The following is a 19,470-nucleotide window of genomic DNA, read 5'->3' on the forward strand; positions in this document are numbered from 1 at the left end:
TTGAGGCACAAATCCAGGCTGCTTCAGATACTCTAGGAAATGCCCCAAATCAGCACTCCCAATGGCTATGAAAATAAACAGGATTTGGTTTAGTCCGATTTCCTAGACACATTTATGCACATGTTTCAAGCTTTCCTTTAAGTACAGGACTTTTACCCTATGATTAGAATAAAATACCAAATCCATTCCACCAATTGGGAACACAGAAACCCTGCCTGCCCTGCACCGAGTCTGCACTGTTTTCCCTCTGCAGCAACAGAAGAAATTCAGCAAGGGGACATATTTTTATTGCCCACCATCTGCTCCTCTTCCCAGGAAACAGTACTGTGAATTAAAAAAGGAGTTCTGTGGAAAGTAACCTCACAGGGTGATGTGATCATAAATTCCTAACTGGGCAGGTCATGGTGGGTAGTCACATCCCAGGCGCATAACTTCTTTAGCAAAAGATTTATCTTTGCCTTAAGTAATCCCATTTTTTTTTCTGTGCATCTAGGTTAACACACCTTTGAAATAATCCCTAACCATCCTCGAGAGCACATAATCTTGTTAACCATCCTGTAAACCAATCTTCGCCTTACTTTTTCTCACCTCCATGTAATCTTCCTTATGTTCCCTCCTTAATTTCAAATGCATAAAAAAAGCTTCAAAACTGTCATTTTCTGGAGCACATAAGATCTTGCTCCCCAGCACATGTCGTTAGTTTGGCTCAGATAAATTCTTATAAAAATTCTCTATAGGTTTAGATGTTTCTTACAGCTACATTACTCAGAATTCCCACCAAGAACTGCACCCCTCACCTCCTACCACCAATCTTCAGTGTTTAATTTATGACAGAGACATTAACCTGCACAGAAATTAGAAGAACCTGTAGGAGAAGCTCTCCAGTGGTGTACATTTCATGGCTGGTTAGTATGTGGTACTTATACAGCAATATATATGCTTCGTGCTCGTCTGGCTGGCTATATCTGCATGTACTGCATTGCAATTCTTTCTTTTTTCCTCGAATAAATCCTTTTGATAACAGAATACCTAGTTGACTTTGTAACTGCACATGAACTTCATTTCTTTAGCATGGATTTTGCTTTATTATTGATTGATTGATTGATTGATTGATTGATTTTTTACGCCTACAGCACCTGGTGTTCCTAGGTGGTCTCCTATCCAAATATTAACCTGACCCTGGTGTTCTTAGGTGGTCTCCCATCCAAATATTAACCTGACCCTGCTTAGCTTCTGAGATCAGATGAGATCAGGCATGTTCAGGGTGGCATGGCCGTAGTGGTTTTTTCTTTAATCCAAGCTAACTTTGTTTAGCCTGATAGAACTATGACTCACTTTCATTCTTTCCCCCAGATTCTCCTGCATGTCCACTTCTTTTAATCATTAAGCCCTTAGAACATTAGGTTCTGGTTGGTGTCAAACTCACTTAAGAATGAATCTTCAGGAGGGAGTTTCTGGTCAAGATGGTGGGCTAGGTAAAAGCAAGGTTTGCCTCCTTCCGTGACCACATTAAGATTACAAACAAACTATAAAAGAAACAACTTGGAGAACCACCTGAAGTCTAGCTGATCATAACACATACATCTGAGGATATAAAGAAAAAGCCACATTGAGTTCGGTAGGAGAGGCAAAGATATAAAGCAGTCTGGGTCTGCAACCACACATGGTAGTTAAGTACTGAGAAGGGAACTGAGGCTACAGAGTTCCCCCTTCCTGAAGGAATGAGGGGTCCCAGGCCCACACAGGGTCTCCCCAGCCTGGGATTCCAGTTCTGGAAAGAGGAGTCCCCACAAAATCTGAACGTAAAAGCCAGTGGGGACTCTGGCCATCTGGGTGAGACTGAAAATACCTGAAAACTCAGATGTCCTGTTAAAGGGCTCATGCACAGAATCACTCACTTGTAGATACACACTCTGAGCTCTGGTGGAGAGTCAGTGGCTTGGGAGGTGCAGGAAACATACAGGGAAAGACTGAGTTGCGTGGCGCCAGGGCTCCTTTGTTAGGCCTCAGGGCAATCTATAGATGGGCAGCATCTTGCCTGCGTTGAACTTTCCCCCTGTAGGGTCAGTTCTGATGCTGCATTGGCCCGGTGAGAGCAGCCCATGTTTCCCTGGGGCCCTGCCCCACTCAGTCCACAAATTGTGTGTGGCAGCCCCGTTGCTGGGCAGACAACCCCACCCTGTTGCTTTCCTGGGCTGCACAGTTATTGGCAGCTCACATGGCCCATGTGCAGCCAACACATTTCAGGGGAGACTTTTGGTGGTGAGCCACTAGTGCCAGCCTGAGCTGCAATATCTTTTGGGCGGATCATGGGGATCTGAGGGCCCAAGGAGCGAAGTGGCTGACTTTGCTGCAATCTGAGGCTTTTACAGAAAGCCACAGATTCAGCACTGGAATGAAACCTAACTCTGCTTTGGTAGGGTGAAATTTGTTCGCTTTACCCCAGTGACTCCCTAGGTCCCTGCGCCACCCAACTCACATATCACTCAAAGACTCTTCCAGCTGCAGAGTCATATGAGCAGCTGGAAGGCAGCCCCAGGCCTTGAAGTGCATTGATCCTTTTGCTAAGTCTCCCCAGGCTGGGTACTGGGGGTAACCTACCTTGTCTTGCAGAGTAATCTCTCCCACTTGTCTCTAGATCCAGCATAAGAAGCAATCATCTGTGGATTGCTTTGTGGTTCCTACCAGGTAGCCCTGAGCAATCAAAGGCAGTGGCTGAACTTGGCCTACACGGGAGCCTCTCCCAAGGAGACATGGAACCAACACATCCAAAGGCTGGCATCAGACCACAACAGAGCACCACTTGACTAGTCCTATAAGTGGCACACTCAAAGGGTGGTCTCAATAGGTACATGAGACTGCTGGGGCAAATCCCACTCCATGGTATCAGCCTCCACACAGCAGCTCATACCCTGTGGGCATGGCCAAACCCCATAGCTTGTCAGCCTGAGAGTCAATCCTATCCACTGATGTGCTAACAGCAATCAAGGATTAGCTACCATAGGAGAACATACACAACTGCACAAAGAATATGCCCAGAGCCCCCAGTGCAGGTGAGCAGGAAAACTGTGCCATTGGGCCACACACGACACCTGGCCAAGGCTGGCAGACATAAAAAATCTTCCTAATATATAGAAACAAACAAAGAGAGGAAACTAAAGTGAGAAAACAAAGAAACATGCCACCGATGAAACAAGAGAAAACTCCAGAAAATAAAACTAAAAGAAATGGAGAAAAGCAACCTACTCAATACAGAGTTCAGAACACTGGTTACAAAGATGGTCAATGAACTTAGGGGGAGAATGAATGATCTCAGTGAGAACTTCAACAGAGAGATAGTAAGTATTAAAAAAGGACATAGAAACCAGTCAGAAATGAATAATACAATAACCAGAATGAAGAATATACTAGAAGGAATCAACAGATTAGATGAAGCAGAGAAGACTGAATCAGCAAGTTGGAAGACAAGGTAGCAGAAAACATCTAATCAGAATAGCAAAAAGAAAAAAGAATCTAAAAAAAAAAAAGAAAAAAAAAGAGGAAAGTTTAAGAGACCTCTGAGATAACATCAAACATACCAACACCTACCTACATCATAGGGGTACCAGAAGAAGAAGAGAGAGATCAAGGGATTGAGAACCGATTTGAGAAAATAATGACAGAAAACTTCCCTAATTTGATAATGGAAATAGACATACAGGTCCAGGAAGTGCAGAGTCACAAAAAAGAGGAACCCAAACAGACCCACACTAAGACACATCATCATTAAAATGCCAAAGATTGGAGACAAAGAGAGAATCTAAAAACAGCAAGAAAAATGCAGCTAGTTACTTACAAGGATTCTCCCATAAGAATGTCAGCTGACTTTTCAACAGAAACTTTGCAGGCATGAAGGGATTGGCACAAAATATTCAAAGTGATGAACAAAAAAGAACCTACAAGCAAGACTACTCTACCCAGCAAGGCTGTCAGTTAAAATTGAATGTGAGATAAGGAGCTTCCTAGACAGGAAAAAGCTAAAGAAATTCATCACCACAAGACAGAATTACAAGAAATGTTAAGGGAGCTTCTGTAGAAATAAGAGGGTGGGGGACTATAAATACAAATAATAAAATGGCAGTAACTATGTACCTATATCACTTTAAATGTAAATAAATTAAATGCTCCAATCCAAAGACATAGGGTAGCTGAATAGATAAGAAAACAAGACCTACAAGAGACCCACCTCAGATCAAATGATACATACAGATCGAAAGTAAAGGGATAGAAAAAGACATTTCATGCAAATGAAAATGAAAAAAAAAAAAGCTAGGGTAGCAATACTTAGGGTAGCAATATAGACAAAATAGACTTTAAAACAAAGGCTAGAATAAGAGACAAAGAGAGTGTTACATAATGATAAAAGGATCAATAACAAGAGGACATAACCCTAGTAAACATATATGCACCCAACATAGGAGCACTTATATATATATAAAGCAATTATTAGCTGACCTAAAGGGAGAGATTGACAGTAATACTCTCACAGTAGGAGACTTTAACACTCCATTGACACCAATGGACAGATCTTCCAGACAGAAAATCAGTAAGGAAACAGCAGCTTTAAATGACACACTAGACCAGATGGATTTAATTGATATTTTCAGTGTTTCACCCCAAAGCAGCAGAATATACATTTTTCTCAAGTGCACATGGCACATTTTCCAAGACAGACCACGTGTTAGACTACAAAACAAGTCTCAATAAATTTTAGAAGATTGAAATCGTATCAAGTGTCTTCTCTGACCACAATGGTATGAAACTAGAAATCAACTACAAGAAAAAAAAAAAAACACTGGAAAATACACAAACACATGGAGGCAGAATAATATGCTACTAAATAATGAATGGGTTAACAAGATCAAGGAAAATCTCAGGATACAAAATTAATACTCAGAAGCCGGTTGCATTTTTACACACCAACGATGATTGTATCAAAAACAATAAGATACACAGGAATCAAATTAACTAAGGAGGTAAAATACTTGTTCTCAGAACATTATGTCATTGAAAAAAGAAATTAAAGAAGATACAAATAAATGGAAGCATATACAATGCTCACGAGTAGGAAGAAGCAACATCATTAAAATGGCCATACTACCCAAAGCAATCTATAGATTCAATTCAATCTCTATCAAAATACCAATGGAATTTTTCAGAGAACTAGAACAAATAATCCAAAAATTTATAATCCCAAATAGTCACGACAATCTTGAGAAAGAAAAACAAACTTGGAGGTATCATGCTACTTGATATCAAACTATACTACAAGGCTATAGTAATCAAAACAGCATGGTACTGGCATAAAAACAGATACATAGATAAATGAAACAGAAAAGAGAGCCCAGAAATATATCCACATCTATATGGTCATTAAACTATGTCAAAGGAGACAAGAACATACAGTGGAGTAAAGACAATCTCTTCGACAAATGGTGTTGGGAAAACTGGACAGGTACATGCAAAAACATGAAACTGGACCACCTTCTTACACCATATATAAGAATAAACTCAAAATGGAGTAACAATTTAAATGTAAGACCTGAAACCATAAAACTTCTAGAAAAAAACATAGGCAGTAAACTCTCTGATATTGCTATTAGTAATTTTTTTTCTGATATATCTCCTTGGACCAGGGAAACAAGAAAAAATTAACAAATAGGACTACATCGAACTAAAAGTTTTTGCACAGCAAAGGAAACCATCAGCAAAAAGACAAGACAACCTACTGAATGAGAGAAGATATTTGCCAATAATACATATGATGAGGGATTAATATCCAAAATTTATAAAGGACTCATACAACTCAACAACGAAAAAATAAACAATCCAATTAAAAAATGGGCAGAAGACCTGAATAGATATTTCTCCAAAAAGGTCATACAGATGGCCAATAGACATATGAAAAATGCTCAAGATCACTAATGATCAGAAAAATGCAAATTAAAACCACAACGAGATATCACCTTACACCTGTCGGAATGGGTATAATCAATAAATCAAAAACTACAAATGTTGGCGAGGATGTGGAGAAAAGGGAACCCTCGTACACTGTCGGTGGGATTGCAAATTGGTATAGCCACTCTGGAAAACAGTTTGGAGGTTCCTCAAAAAGTTAAAAATAGAACTATCTTTTGACTCAGCAATTGTACTTCTGGGTATTTATCCAAAGCAAATTAAAACACTAGTTTGTAAAGATCTATGCACCCCTATGTTCATGGCAGCACTATTTACAATAGCCAAGATATGAAAGCAACGTAAATGCCTTTCAATAGACTATTGGATAAAGAAGTTGTGGTACATATATACAGTGGAATATTAATCAGCTATTAAAAAAAGAGAAATCTTACCATTTGCAATGACATGGATGGACTTAGAGGGTACTATGCTGAGTGAAATGTCAGAGAAAGATAAATGCCATATGATTTCACTTATATGTGGAACTAAGGAACAAAAGAAATGAACAAATGAAACAAAAAGACTCACAGATATAGAGATTGAAATTTCAATTTTATATATTTTTTATTTCTAGAATTTGTTGATTTTTTTCACATCTGCTTGCTCTTTTGTCATTTTTGTAAAGCTCCCTTATATTATATTATGCATACTTAGTTGATATAGTAGATCTGATAATTCCAACATCTAAAGTTTTTTTTGGATCTGAATCTAATGTTTTGTTTTGGCCAGTTCTTACTCATAGTGCCTTGTTTATTTGTATATTTAATGAAATATTTTGTTTGAGGGCTGCTCGTTTTCTTTGGAATGTTACTATGAGAATTCTCTGAGGACAGAGATGAAGGCAAATTTTGAGTTCCACTGGAAAAGATTTACATTTGCTTCTGTCAGGTACCGGGGGGCATTAAAAGTCTGGGACCATTTTTAGTCATATTATTGGCTCCAGGTTTTTTTTCCCCTTTGGGGGGAATGGTGTCTAATCATGTGAATTCAGGCTGAGAACCTATGTGAGACAGGGTTATAAATGCAAATTCTCAATGGAGAACCTCTACACCAATTTGATTAGCATCAAGACTGAAGAAAAGCAGTTTTCCTTGCAGTCTTCTGGGGATGGGAGAGTTTATTTCTAGGTCACCTACATGTTGAGAATGTAGTCCTACAGAGTCTCAGCTTTGAGGAGTCTCCTGTTAGACTTCAGGGTAGATGCTAGGTTATATCTTCTGTCTTGTCAGTTCTGAAACACTACAAAAACTCATACTCAGATGCATCTGATCTCTGAATCCAAATCTGGTTTTAGGGCTTTGCATACTTCTCTAGGACCCTGCTTTTATGCCTGAGTATTCTTTGCCTTTTGTTTAGCTCACTTATTATTTTATCCAACACTTGAGTTACTTTTAGCAATTTATTTATTTTATAGTTCAATGACAACCCTCCACTTGTGTGATTTTTAGCAACCTCATTTTTTTTCCTATTTATATAAGTAATACAAGACTGTTATAGAAAAAATAGAAAGCACAATAAGCAAAAAAGGAGAAAACAGAAATTACACTCAATTCCTATCACTCAGAAAAACAGCATTAACATTTCAATATATGATTTTCTTGGCATTTCATGTAACATATAGGCTTATAGTTTTGTTTATTCATATAAATATATTCATATACATGGTTGGCATAAGAAATAACCATATTGAGAGATAAGATGGGGGTTGAGAAAGCTAAATTAGTTTTAGCCATGTCAAGTTATTTTCAAGGAAGTCATGTACTTAAGAGTCTGCCTTTGTCAGAGGATCTTCGTGATCACGATTTGGGGGGGAAACATGATTTGAAGAGACTGTGTCACAATCAATGATTTTTCACAGTGTGGCCAGATGGGATATGGAGGTGCTATGCCTACGCCTCTGGAGCTGCTTCTGGAAGAACTGCTGGCAGTCTGTCCCTCAGCATATGGGAGAGTGGGTGAATTGGGATCATGACTTGAGCATGAGTTTTATGGAGCAAGCTAGCCTGTGGCCATATGGCCTGCAAGAGTATAGGTCTGCTGTCCTCCTTCCCACCCTCTCCTACTGTCATCCTGCCCCTCTAGTTACAACGCACACTGCCCAGCCTGTGCCATTTGCTGGGGCTACTCCACCTCAGGGGTGCAGCCCGCAACAGCGGAATTGAATTTTATCTCTATGAGGGCTGTTTGACAAGTCTGTGAGTATTTTCAGTATACCTAATATGTTTTTAAAATAGGAAATGAATCATACAATGTTTGCTTTATAATATGCTTTTATCACTTAGCAAAATATCATGGGCATCAAAAAAAAAATGACCACCTCCTTCTACCAGGTGCAAACTCTCCATCTATCATGTATCCACTTACTCCCTCTGTTCTCTTCTGTTGGCACCTTCCCGTCCATCAATAAACATGTTGGACTCTCCATCATTCTTAGAAAAAAACAACCAAAACTCTGCTTGAAACTGGATGTGCCCTTTATCTACTACCTCTCTCTCTTCTTCCATTCACAGGAAAACTCAAACCACCCACATTTACTGAATTCGCTCCTCATGTCTTGTTTACTGTTCTACCAAATACAATCTGGCTTTTCCCACCACCACTGCACCGACACAGCCCTTTTAAAAGCCTCCATTTTGTAGTTTCCCTAGAAGTTGGTTTATGTAAATTAGGTTTTAAAAATTTAGAAAGCAGTCATGAGACAGGCCGTACTTTTGCAGTTTTCATTGTTGTTGTTGTTGTTTTTTCCCCCCTGGAAAACTAGATTATGAAGACCTAGGGTTTTCCTGCAGCAGCTTTCCGGTGTCCAGTGCCATCTTTGTCGGTATCAAGACGCAACTCTGGTTATCGTGGTGTCCTGATTCTCAACAACAGTGCTGTGTTCCAAATTTGACTGAGTTCCAAGGTGGCCTTTACAGTTGCCTGATCGTCACATCTCCTCTAGTGAGTTACTTCTGGGTGTTTAGAAAGTCTTTCCTTGAGGCCCTAAACTACGCCCATTCTTCCAGAGCACCTAATAATTCTTAGTACCTAATTCCCTGTATAAGGAAATTTTCTTCTGCTGACATTTTTTTAGTTAAAAAAATTTTTTCAATTACAGTTGACATTCAATATTATATTAGTTTCAGGTGTATGGTATAGTGGTTGGACATCTGTGTAACTTACGAGATGATCCTCTGACAACTCTAGTACCCACCTGGCACCATACATATTTATTACAATATTATTGACTATATTCCCTAGGCTGTACTTTATATCCTTGTGACTATTTTATAACTTAATTCCTTACTTTATTCAACCAGCCCCCTAATCCTTTCCCATCTGGCACAAATCAGTTTGTTCTCTGTAGCCATGAGCCTGTTTTTGTTTTGATTTTTCACTTATTTTTATTTATTTATTTTAGATTCCACATATAAGTAAAATCACATGGCATTTGTTTTTCTCTGTCTGACCCATTTCACCCAACACAATACCCCTCAGGTCCATCTGTGATGTCACAAATGGTGAGATTTCACTCTTTCTCATGGCTGAGTAATATTCTATTGTATATATCCAATCGTACATCAATGGACACTTAGGTTGCTTCCATATCTTGGCTACTATACATGAAATTTCCTTCCTTGTCTCTTGTTAAAGCCTTTGTTTTAAAGTCTATTTTGTCTGATATAAATATTGCTACCCTAGGTTTTTTTAAATTTCCATTTGCATGAAATATCTTTTTCCATCCCTTTACTTTCAGTCTGTGTGTGTCTTTTGATCTGAAGTGAGTTTCTTGTAGGCAGCATATGTATGGGTTTTGTTTTTCTTCTCCATTCAGTCTTTTGATTAGAGCATTTAATCCATTTACATTTAAAGTAATTACTAATAGCTATGTAATTATTGCCATTTTATTATTCATAATTTTTTTCTTCTTCTTAAAGAAGTCCCTTTAACATGTCTTATAATATTGTTTTGGTGGCGATGAACTCCTTTTACTTTTTCTTGTCTGGAATTTTCTTGCTGACTTCGGTCTCCTGTACTGAACTCTGGCCATTTGGTGTCAGAAGTGGCTGTAGGCAATATAGGCTGTCATGGATGGGAATATTCATGTGCTGAAAGAACATTACTATCAGTTGCCAGGCAGGAAACACGTGGGCAGACTCTGAGAAGAACACCCTCTCCTTGTGCTTGTCCCCACCGCCTTCCAGAGCTTCCCAGTCAGTCAACGACTAGCTCTGCCACACTAGCAAAACCCCATCCCACACTCACTGTTTTTCCGCCTTGACCACACGTTCCATCACACTGATTTCATCCACTGACTCCCTGTTGGAGGGCCCCTTGCCGCCCTTCTCTGGACCTTGTGGTATTGGGGCCCCAGCCCACAATCTGGTCACCCTTTAAACCCATCAAAGGGCCCAGACACTAGCTGCCACTCCCTTCCACAAGAACTAAAATAAATAAATGAATAAATAAACAGAAAGAAAAGAAGAAAAAACGAACATGACTACTAGTCTATCTTCTATGTTTAGAAAATTTTTTTTTTCAAGAATGAGGGCAATACAAAGATATTTCCAGGCAAACCGAATCTGAAAAATCACAAGAAGACCCTCAGAAAATTCTAAAGGAAAAATGATTCTAGATAGACGATCTGAGATGAAAGTTGGAATAAAGAGCAAAAAAGCTGGTCATTAGATGGGAGCTATCTGGAAAGTGGAAATAAGTGAAGGTCATTCTTCTGACCAGCAAGTAAGGTCAAAAAGATGGGTCAGTTTTCTGAACTAGTGTTCCATGTTAATTCACCAGCTTTGTGAGTACTGACAGGCAGCTGTGGTGGTTTGGTTATGGCTTTCTGATCCTTGGATTGCAAATAAAGCACTGTGTTCTTGGACTCATTAGTTCTCATAGTGGTCTCCTGAGTCCCCACTCTTCAGACAGGGGTCAGCTTTACATGTTCCAGGAGTCATTTCTATAAGTTTTCGTAAGCAGCTACTTCCCTATATTAAACTCCTTTGTGATTAAAGTACTTAAATTGTCCACAAACAACGTTAGCAAAACTTTGACTCAGACTGCCTTAAACAATTTATCATGTCACATAACAAGACAACCAGGGCTTGCTGCTGCCAAGGCTCCATTGCTGTTTCTCAGTGATCGTCGTGGTTTTGCCTTTCTCTGCGCGTGGAATCACCCTCATGCTGCCATCCCATCTAGACATGACAACATTGAGAAGAAGAGTTTGTATTTTTTTGCGTGTGTATCTCTTTTTTGTTGCTTCTTTTTAAACAGTTTTATTGAGATATAATTAACATATCATACAATTCACTCATTTTAAGCATACAATTCAACAGCTGTTAGTATATTCAGAGGTATGTGTAACTATTACAATTAGAGTCAATTTTAAAACATTTTCATTACCTCAAGAAGAAACCTCATGTCCTTTAGTTATCATTTCCCCGCCACCCATGCCCTAGACAATCACTAATCTTTCTTGCTCTATAGATTTCCCTATTCTGGCTTTCATATAAATAGAATCACGTAGTATGTGGTATTTTGTGGCTGGCTTCTCTCACTTAGCATGTCATAGCATGCATCAGTACTTTATTCCTTTTTAAGGCCAAATACTATTGCATTGTATGGAGGGGCAGTATTTTGTGCATCCATTCATCTGTTGATGAATTTGAGCTATTTCCACTTTTTGGTTATTATGAAAAATGATGCTATAAACATTGGTGTACAGTTTCGCAGGGACGTATGACAAATGTTTTCATTTCCCTTGGTATATACCTAGAAATGGAATTACTGGGTCATATGGTAACACTATGTTTAATGATTTGAGGAGCTATCAGACTGTTTTCCAAGTGGCTGTACCTTTTTTACATTTCTATCAGCAGTGTGTGAGGGTTCTCAATTCTCCAAATCTTGATCAACATTTGTTGTTATCTGGCTTTTTCATTTTACGCATCTTAGTGGATGTAAAGTGGTATCTCATTGTGATTTTGATATGCATGTGTATCTCTTTTTAAGATCAAAGAAATTTTTTTCAGGAGCCCCCTCATAGACTTCCATCAAGTCCCATTGGCCAGAATGGTATTAAATAGACCTTCCTAAACCAACCACTGGCAAAGAAAATGGAAATCCAGTGAGGACTCACCTCTTCCTTTGGAGCTGTGGCTGCGGCTGCCTCCTCTGAAGCACATAGCCCTCCAGAGGTGGGTGCTTACCCTAACAACATCAGGTTCTGTTAGGAAGGAGAAAGTGAGACAGAGGATCAACTGCGTGGCTGATGCATGTGGTGTCCATGATGTTATACTCTCATGGCTTTCCTCCTTCTTCTCTATTTATTCTTAGGCTCCTCTTCCTTTTTCCACTCCTGAAATGTAAGTCCTTGTGGTCTTCAATTTCCTCCCTTCTCATCATCTACATGCTTCGTGGGTCTTTTCATTTATTCTCATGGTTTCAGTTTCCATTTGATGACTTCTGAAGCCGCTTCTTTTCTGAGCTTCAGATTTACTGATAATAATAATAGTAAATATCAAAGTAAAGCTTCAGATTTACTGATAATAATAATAGTAAATATCAACAATAATAGCATTGCCATTATAAGATACTAATTATATTCCAGGCATTATGCACTCTCATTTTATTCTTATAACAAATTTATAATCTTATTATGACCCCTACCTTATAGACAAATGAACAGGTTTAGAGAGATCAAGTTTTTTGCCCAAGGCACCAGAACTACCAAGTTGATGAAAGTAGGAGTTGAACCCAGTCTATTTGATACCAGAGTCCTAATCCACTGCCTGTCTACCTCTAACACAGGCAGCCAAACAGAACTCATCATTTCTCCATGAACCAGCCCTGCTCTCATGTTCCCTGCAGCAGTAAGGGAACTACCATTTATCCAAGTACTCAGTGCAGAAACCCAGGAGTCATCTTCCTTTTTCACCCCTTCACTATGTGATACTAACATTGCTTCCTAATCATTCCTTAAATCCAGCTCTTGTTCTTCATCCTCCACTGTCAATATCTGAGTCCACATCCACTGTGACTGGGGTACATGTTATCTGAGAATCCTCAGCCCTAGGGGTGGCTGTGTAGGGACTTCTGATGGTTGGAGCCCCCTGGGTTGGTTGCTTCTAGCTGCAAACAGCTCCTTTGCTTATTTATTACCCCAGTGTGTCAACACAAGGAACCATTTTATACACGTGCATGATGAAAAAATAATCAAGAAGCAAGAGATAGAGTAGACTGCACCCACCTTGCTTCTTTACCTCTCCTCCCTGCACCTACTCTCCTAACTGTAGCCAGAGAGAGTGCATTACTCTCCTTGTAAAATCTCTGGGTGGGGGTCAGCCCCTCACCACCTCAAGATCAAGTCCACATTCCTGATCGTGGTGTACAAGGCTCTCCACCGGCCCTCTCCAGCCTTCACTCTCCCTTTGTGAACAGAGCTTCGTCCTCCAGAAACATTTTCCTGTAGCCCCTCCTCTGTTCTGCTTTATTTCTCACTTGAGTGTCTTTGCTCACATTCCTTCCTTTGCCGGCTTTGTTTCTAACATGGAGGTTTAGACCATCTTTGGCTTTGACAAGACCCAGTTTCAGATCCTTGCTCTGTCACTTGCTCATGGTGAAAGGGCACTAAATCTCTCTGCACCCCAAATTTATATCTCCATCTGTATAATGATGATAACAACAATACCTACCTCAGGGCTGTTGTGAAGACGAAATCATTAAATAAAAAGCAAACATAACAAGTGGTTTCTTTCATTATCAATTTTGCTACAACTGCTGGGACCCAGAGAAGCCCTCTTTAACCCTGTTTTCCGCAAGACCTTGTGCTAGGCTTTACACTTCACTGAGCACTGACCCATGGGACCTTCTGATTTCTTCTCTGCCCTGTCTAGCTGATGTCCTCCAGGTCAGGGATCCGTTCGGATCCATCTCTGCCCCTCGAGTCCACCTGGATGGGCCTCTGAGGGGCAAGCGTCAAAGACAGAGTCGAGGTCCCTGGAGGAGGTGACAACATAGGGGACATTGAATTTAACAAGCGCGGGTGTTCTTCGGAAAGAGGCTCAATCGCTACTCATCCTTAAGCTCCCCAGGCCGAGGCCTGGCTGGAGGAGTGAGTTGTCCTTGGGAACATCTCTAGCCATGTGTCCTAGGGGGCGGGGCCAACACCATTGGGCGTGGCAACTACTTACCTAAGCCCAATCAGGATGCAAGCCTGCTCATTTATGCATATGAACACCGGCGGGGTCCAAATCCTGCGAGCGCTGCGGCCAGGTGGGGCTCGGTCTCCCGGAGGGCAGGGGAACGGAGAGCTTTAGAATAAAGGGAAAGCGCTCAGGACCGCGGAGATTCGACTGTGGGGTCAGGGAGCGGATGCTGATAACTACAGACAGGGGCATTCCGCACGCGTGTGCGCGGGATGTGCGAGGGCAGGCAGCTGGGAGAGACCATCTCAGTGGCAGGGGTACACCGAAGAGGAAACCACTGCTCCGGGAGCGGGGGGAGGCTTCTCACCAATGCGGCGAGAAGATGGAAGGGAGACCGCTCCGCCCCGCCGCGGGTGAGCCGAGATAGTTGTCTTTCTCTCTGAGTCAGAGGGTCCCCGGCAGACGTAGGTGACCCACCTTTCTCCCGCGCCCACTGTATGCGCAGCACCGTGTCGGCTCTGGCGACACAGTCTGGGGACACAGAGTGTAGTCTAGAATGGCAGCCATCGCGTGGCTCGTTCCAAGGAATAGCCCTATCTTCAAACTTCATGACAAAGCTGCTGGTTCTCTGCTTACGGGAGAGGGCGGCAGGCCCAAGGTTCGGCCCCTTCTCGGGTTCTGGCATTTCGAGCAGGTTTTAAAGACTGTGGGGTGGGGGGAGGGGGCAGGAGTGTTGGAAGAGAAGGAGGATCCCTGCGTAACCGCCAAAGGCGTCTTCTGCTCGAAACGCTCAAGGACCAAGTTCCTCAATGCTAAGATCCTGTTCCAGACTCTGGGGTCCATCCCAGGGGCAGAGGGTGAGAGTGGCTCTCCAAGTCTACTTTCTCGATTGGTGTCGTATTTCTCACCTTTACTCTGCGGGCCGCAGTAAACCCTGCAGGGAGCCCCACCCTAGAAGCGTTGGAAAGTCTGACCCTGTCCGTTCCTTTTTCTGGTTGCCGAAATGGACCCACGTTCATCTCTTGTTTAACATTTAATGCAACACAGCATTAACACATATGGGAGAGTGGAAGAGAGAAAGGTATTTCCATTAACGCGCCTGCATTATTTAACTATCCGTGACCTCGTGGTTCCCAACTGCAAAATGAGAACTCTGCTCTCTAGGGAGGAGTTTTGGGGTGTTAATAATTTTGACAGTGGTTCTAAGTTTCCTGAGGTGAAGATGTCTAGGGTGAAGAATGACTTTTGAGAAGCAAATGTGAGGGATGTCCTCCTTAAGGAAAGCTGCAATTGTCCTTGCCATATTGTGCGTCCTACTCAAAGGCCCAAAGAACCACCAATCAGAACAGAGTAGGTGCTCGCCCACAGGGTCGCCTGGAGCATCGCTGGCGACAGAGCTTTTGCCCTTGTCCATGCCCCCCATGCGACTCCTGGCCATACCCCCCGTGCGACTTCTCTTATACTGCGGGACGGCAGGCCAGGGGCAAAGTACACCCCGCAAGGCCGGAAGTGGAGATTCTTCTCTGATAAATAACGAGGATCTAGCCGCTCTCACCCGCTTCCTGCTCAGCACTTTGCAGCGTCTTTTGGTTTCGTCCTCACAGGGACCCTGGGAGGTAGCATTATATTCCCATTTTATAGATGGAGAAAGTGAGGTCCAGAAAGTCTTCCACTAAAGTTACAAAATCACCCAGGAACGCCAGCTGGTAGTAGGAGAGGATTTAAGTCCAAAGCTAGCGCTCTAAAATGAAGTATACCCACAGCCTCCTTTCCCGAGAAAATGCCACGCAAGCCTCCTGTCTCCCGTAACCTGGGGTCAAGTCAGTTTTGAGAGCCCGCGGACCCGGTGTGGGGGAAGCTACCCGAGAGAATGTGGGGACCCATGGGTCCCCTGCCTGCCTGCACGGTCTCTAGCAGCTGCTTAGTCTGACTCACCCGCGTGTTGCCTCTGGGCTGCACCTGCGGCACTGGCTGAGTCCGGCCCCGCGAGAGCCTGCACTGGGGGTGGTGCGCCAGGGGCCCCCCGAACCAGAGGGCGGGAGGAGGAGGCGGCGTGCCCTCAACACCGCCGCCTCTCTGCGGGATCCGGGAAACTGGGCAAACCACGCGGTGCGCCTGGTGGGGAGGAGGTGTGGCGCCGAGGGCTGGAGACAAGTGCGCCAGCGGGCGGGCAGGGCTGACCAAATGTCTTCCGCCGTCCGAGGGCCGGCTGTGGCCACGCTGGGGGAGGTTACGGAGGGTCCCTGGGGCCGTGGCACTCCGGGAAGTGACTGATCTCTCCCCTCTCCGCGTTCCAGCTCATTCCCCTAACGGCCCCCTCCTTGATGAGCCACAGCTGGAAAAATGCCTTTTTAGCACGAGGGACAACCAATCTAGGCCATACTTCTTTTGTCATTCAAAATAAAACTTTAAAGTTCTATATGGGTGGAGATTCGCTACAGCTCAGATAACCTGCTTTGTTCAGTGGAAGAAGGTCAGGGAGGACGGGGGCGCCGGCAAGTCTTTCTGCAGGCCTTGTCTGAGGAGCGGAGCCAGAGAGGCAGGTTCTGCTACCCGCCTGCAGCCGCCCGCCGCAGCGCACTTCGTGCTGGCACAATTTCCCTTCTGCATCCCGCAAGCAGGGGACAGGGGACTGGCCCAAGGTTGCCCGACAGCGGGAGTTGTGTGCGGGAGAGCCCAGGCTCCCTTCTCCAATGCCATGCCCTCGAAGGCGGCGGGGCGACGCCAGCAGAAGGGCTGGGCGAGGGGTGCAGGACGCGGCGCTGGAACCATTCCTCACGGTCCTTGTCCCTACGCGGGGTGATCGTCTCCCACTCACGCGCTAGAGGGCGGGGTTCGAAGCCCCACGGCACGTGTATGTGGGTGAGGCTCGTCGCCTCTCGGATCCCTCTGGGTCGCTGCTCACGCCCTAGGGGGCTAATGGTCAAAACCTGGTGGCCAGCCGGCTACGACACTGCCCCCTGGCGGGGGAATATTTTACTAAGCCTCCCGGTGAGGCTGATGTTGCAGAGAGAATCCTCCCTCCCTTCCAAACCAAATGGTTTTTGGAAAGTTTTGAGCAGAATCTCTTCATCTGTGTCCTCCCTAGTGCTTCACAGCAGCCATCACATTAAAAAAAAAAAGAAGACTTTATTGAGATATTATTTACATAGAGTTGACGATGGGAGGGGAACTCTCCTCTGATTGTCCTTTTTTTTTTTTTTACCTTTGACTTCTGTATCATGTTTAAGAATTACTTATTCAAAATAAATGAATTCAGTAAGTAGAAGCCACAGAATGTGATGACTGGAGTGAGGCTGGCAGAAGGATGGTCTGCATGAGAGAAGCACCCTTCAGACTCTCCAGGCTTGGCCCCACTCCCAGAGGCCCTGATTCAGGAGGTCAGAGGTGAAGTCCATGGCTCAGTTTTGAAAACTCCCTAGTGAATTCTGATGTGCTGTCAGCATTGAGAACCACTGGTTCAGGTTGATGGCCAGTCTCAGATGTAGGCAACTGAATGAATGAAGGTTCCAGTCCCTAGAGAAGGAATACAGGAGATAGAAAAGATTTTAGTTAGGTTTTGGTTACCCGGCACTTGGGAAATTTTGAAGAAGGTTTGCAGAAGAGAGCTAAATGTGTGGGTTTGAAGCTCAGAAAAAAAGGGCTGGGTTGGAAAAACAGTCTGGTTCGTCATCAGCACATGGAACAGGAGTTCTTAACTTGGGGTCTGTGGACCCAGGAAATTATATGGATAGTTCCGCATGTATCCATATGTGCATATATTTTTCCTGGAGTGAATAAGGGTTTCTAATTTTAAAAGGGCCCATGACCCTGCAAAGGCAAAGAACCAACTGTGAAGACAGAAGTGGCTCCCTGAGAACACTGTGGGCGTGAGAGGGGGTGGGGCTCATTGCCACACTCCGGCCCCTCTCTCTGGCCCCTCCCTCAGGCCCCCTGCCCTCTGGGGATCTTCACCTCTCTAGTTGCCAGAGCAGTGCTTTGCCATCCTTCAGTTTCCTTGTGTCTAATTGAAGTCTTTACTGCTTTAATTTACATTTTAATCAATTTTAAAACTTCAGATAGACACCCAAAGCTTACATGAGAAATAGAGCCTTTCCTAAGCCTGAGATGTAATCAAGTAACCCAGAGGCCTTCTCTGGGTCAGTGCCCAGCCTCCTTTCTTCCTGTCCCTGAGTCTCCCTCCTCTTCCATCTTCCTCCTCCTCAATGTCACGGTCTGTAATCAGGACCAGACTCTGTAGGAAAAGGGGAGACAGGTGCAGAGTTATCTGTTGGAACTATCTTCATTTCTTCCTTTCTCTGCTCTTGGCCCACATGGAACAGGACAAAGTTCTCAGGTCATACAGGTTCTGGAACAGCAGAAGTGCTGGCTCAGATGCTCCTGTGATTTTCCAAACTCATAAATTATGTGTCAGTCGTAGCAACAGGGTTTCTCATCTTACCGAGGAATTGGAAGGAGCTGGGATGGAGAGTCAGAGCCCAGGGAATGACCTGGCTCTGCCACCAACTAGATGTGTGACCAGGCTGATTCCTCTCTCTATGCTCCAGCTTCCCCAACTGTAAAACGACACTGTGAGCTCTAAAAAGCCACACAGCTCTAGTGTCCTGGAAGGAAGTCACCTGAGATAGCCCTAGCCCTCTCAGGTCAAGAAGGCTTTGACGGTGTCCCATGGACTGGCCACTGCAATGCCCTCCTGGGAGCCTTGAGATGTAGGGAGCATCTTGCCTGCTTTGCCATTTCCTCAGCCTGCCTAACAAGGCAGCTTCTTCTTTTGGCCCTATATCTCACAGGATGGGAAGAAGCAGCTGAGGCATTGCAGGAGGAGTGTTTGGACCTTGCCACTTGGATATGCCATTTGATTCAAAGGACAATTTACCCCCAAGGAAGATTAGAATTAAAACATTTGATCTGAGTTACACAAATGCTGATTAAGTTTTGGACAGAGAATTTTCCAGAATGAACTTCACTAAGCTGACAATTAATTGATCAATGTCTTTTTAGTATAGGGTTTTCTTTTTTATTTTAATAAACTTCTTTTAATACAGTTAAAAATATTAATTTAATGACCTGCCTTAATGGTTCTACTAACATATGTTCCTGTATGACATGAAGTGCTCAGACATTCAGGTGTGTGTGCCTGGATTGACCTTGGCTGGGACCTCCAAGGGTTTGGAGGGTTTGGGCCTCCAACTTGAGAGCTCATCTTCTCCCAAAAGCCACTGAATATGAAGAGCAAACCAGGATCTGCCTCTTTTAGCTGTGTGATCTTGCATCACTCCCTTAAATCTCAAGTCTCATTTTTCTCTCCTCTAAAATGAAGATAATAATACCTACATGCTTA

At 43.3% G+C, this 19,470-nt stretch overlaps 1 long non-coding RNA gene across 1 annotated transcript; it reads right to left on the reverse strand.

The window, feature by feature from the left end:
* Positions 1 to 10,486: 10,486 nt before the first annotated feature.
* LOC107196721 lies at positions 10,487 to 16,709 on the reverse strand. Its single transcript, XR_001518167.2, has 4 exons — positions 16,065 to 16,709; positions 14,175 to 14,294; positions 12,122 to 12,480; positions 10,487 to 11,177 (listed from the first exon to the last, which is right to left on the reverse strand). It is a non-coding gene; the product is annotated as an uncharacterized LOC107196721 (long non-coding RNA).
* Positions 16,710 to 19,470: the final 2,761 nt, after the last annotated feature.

This window comes from Pteropus alecto, unplaced genomic scaffold (genome assembly GCF_000325575.1).
Source record: "Pteropus alecto unplaced genomic scaffold, ASM32557v1 scaffold311, whole genome shotgun sequence".
Lineage (NCBI taxonomy): Eukaryota > Metazoa > Chordata > Mammalia > Chiroptera > Pteropodidae > Pteropus > Pteropus alecto.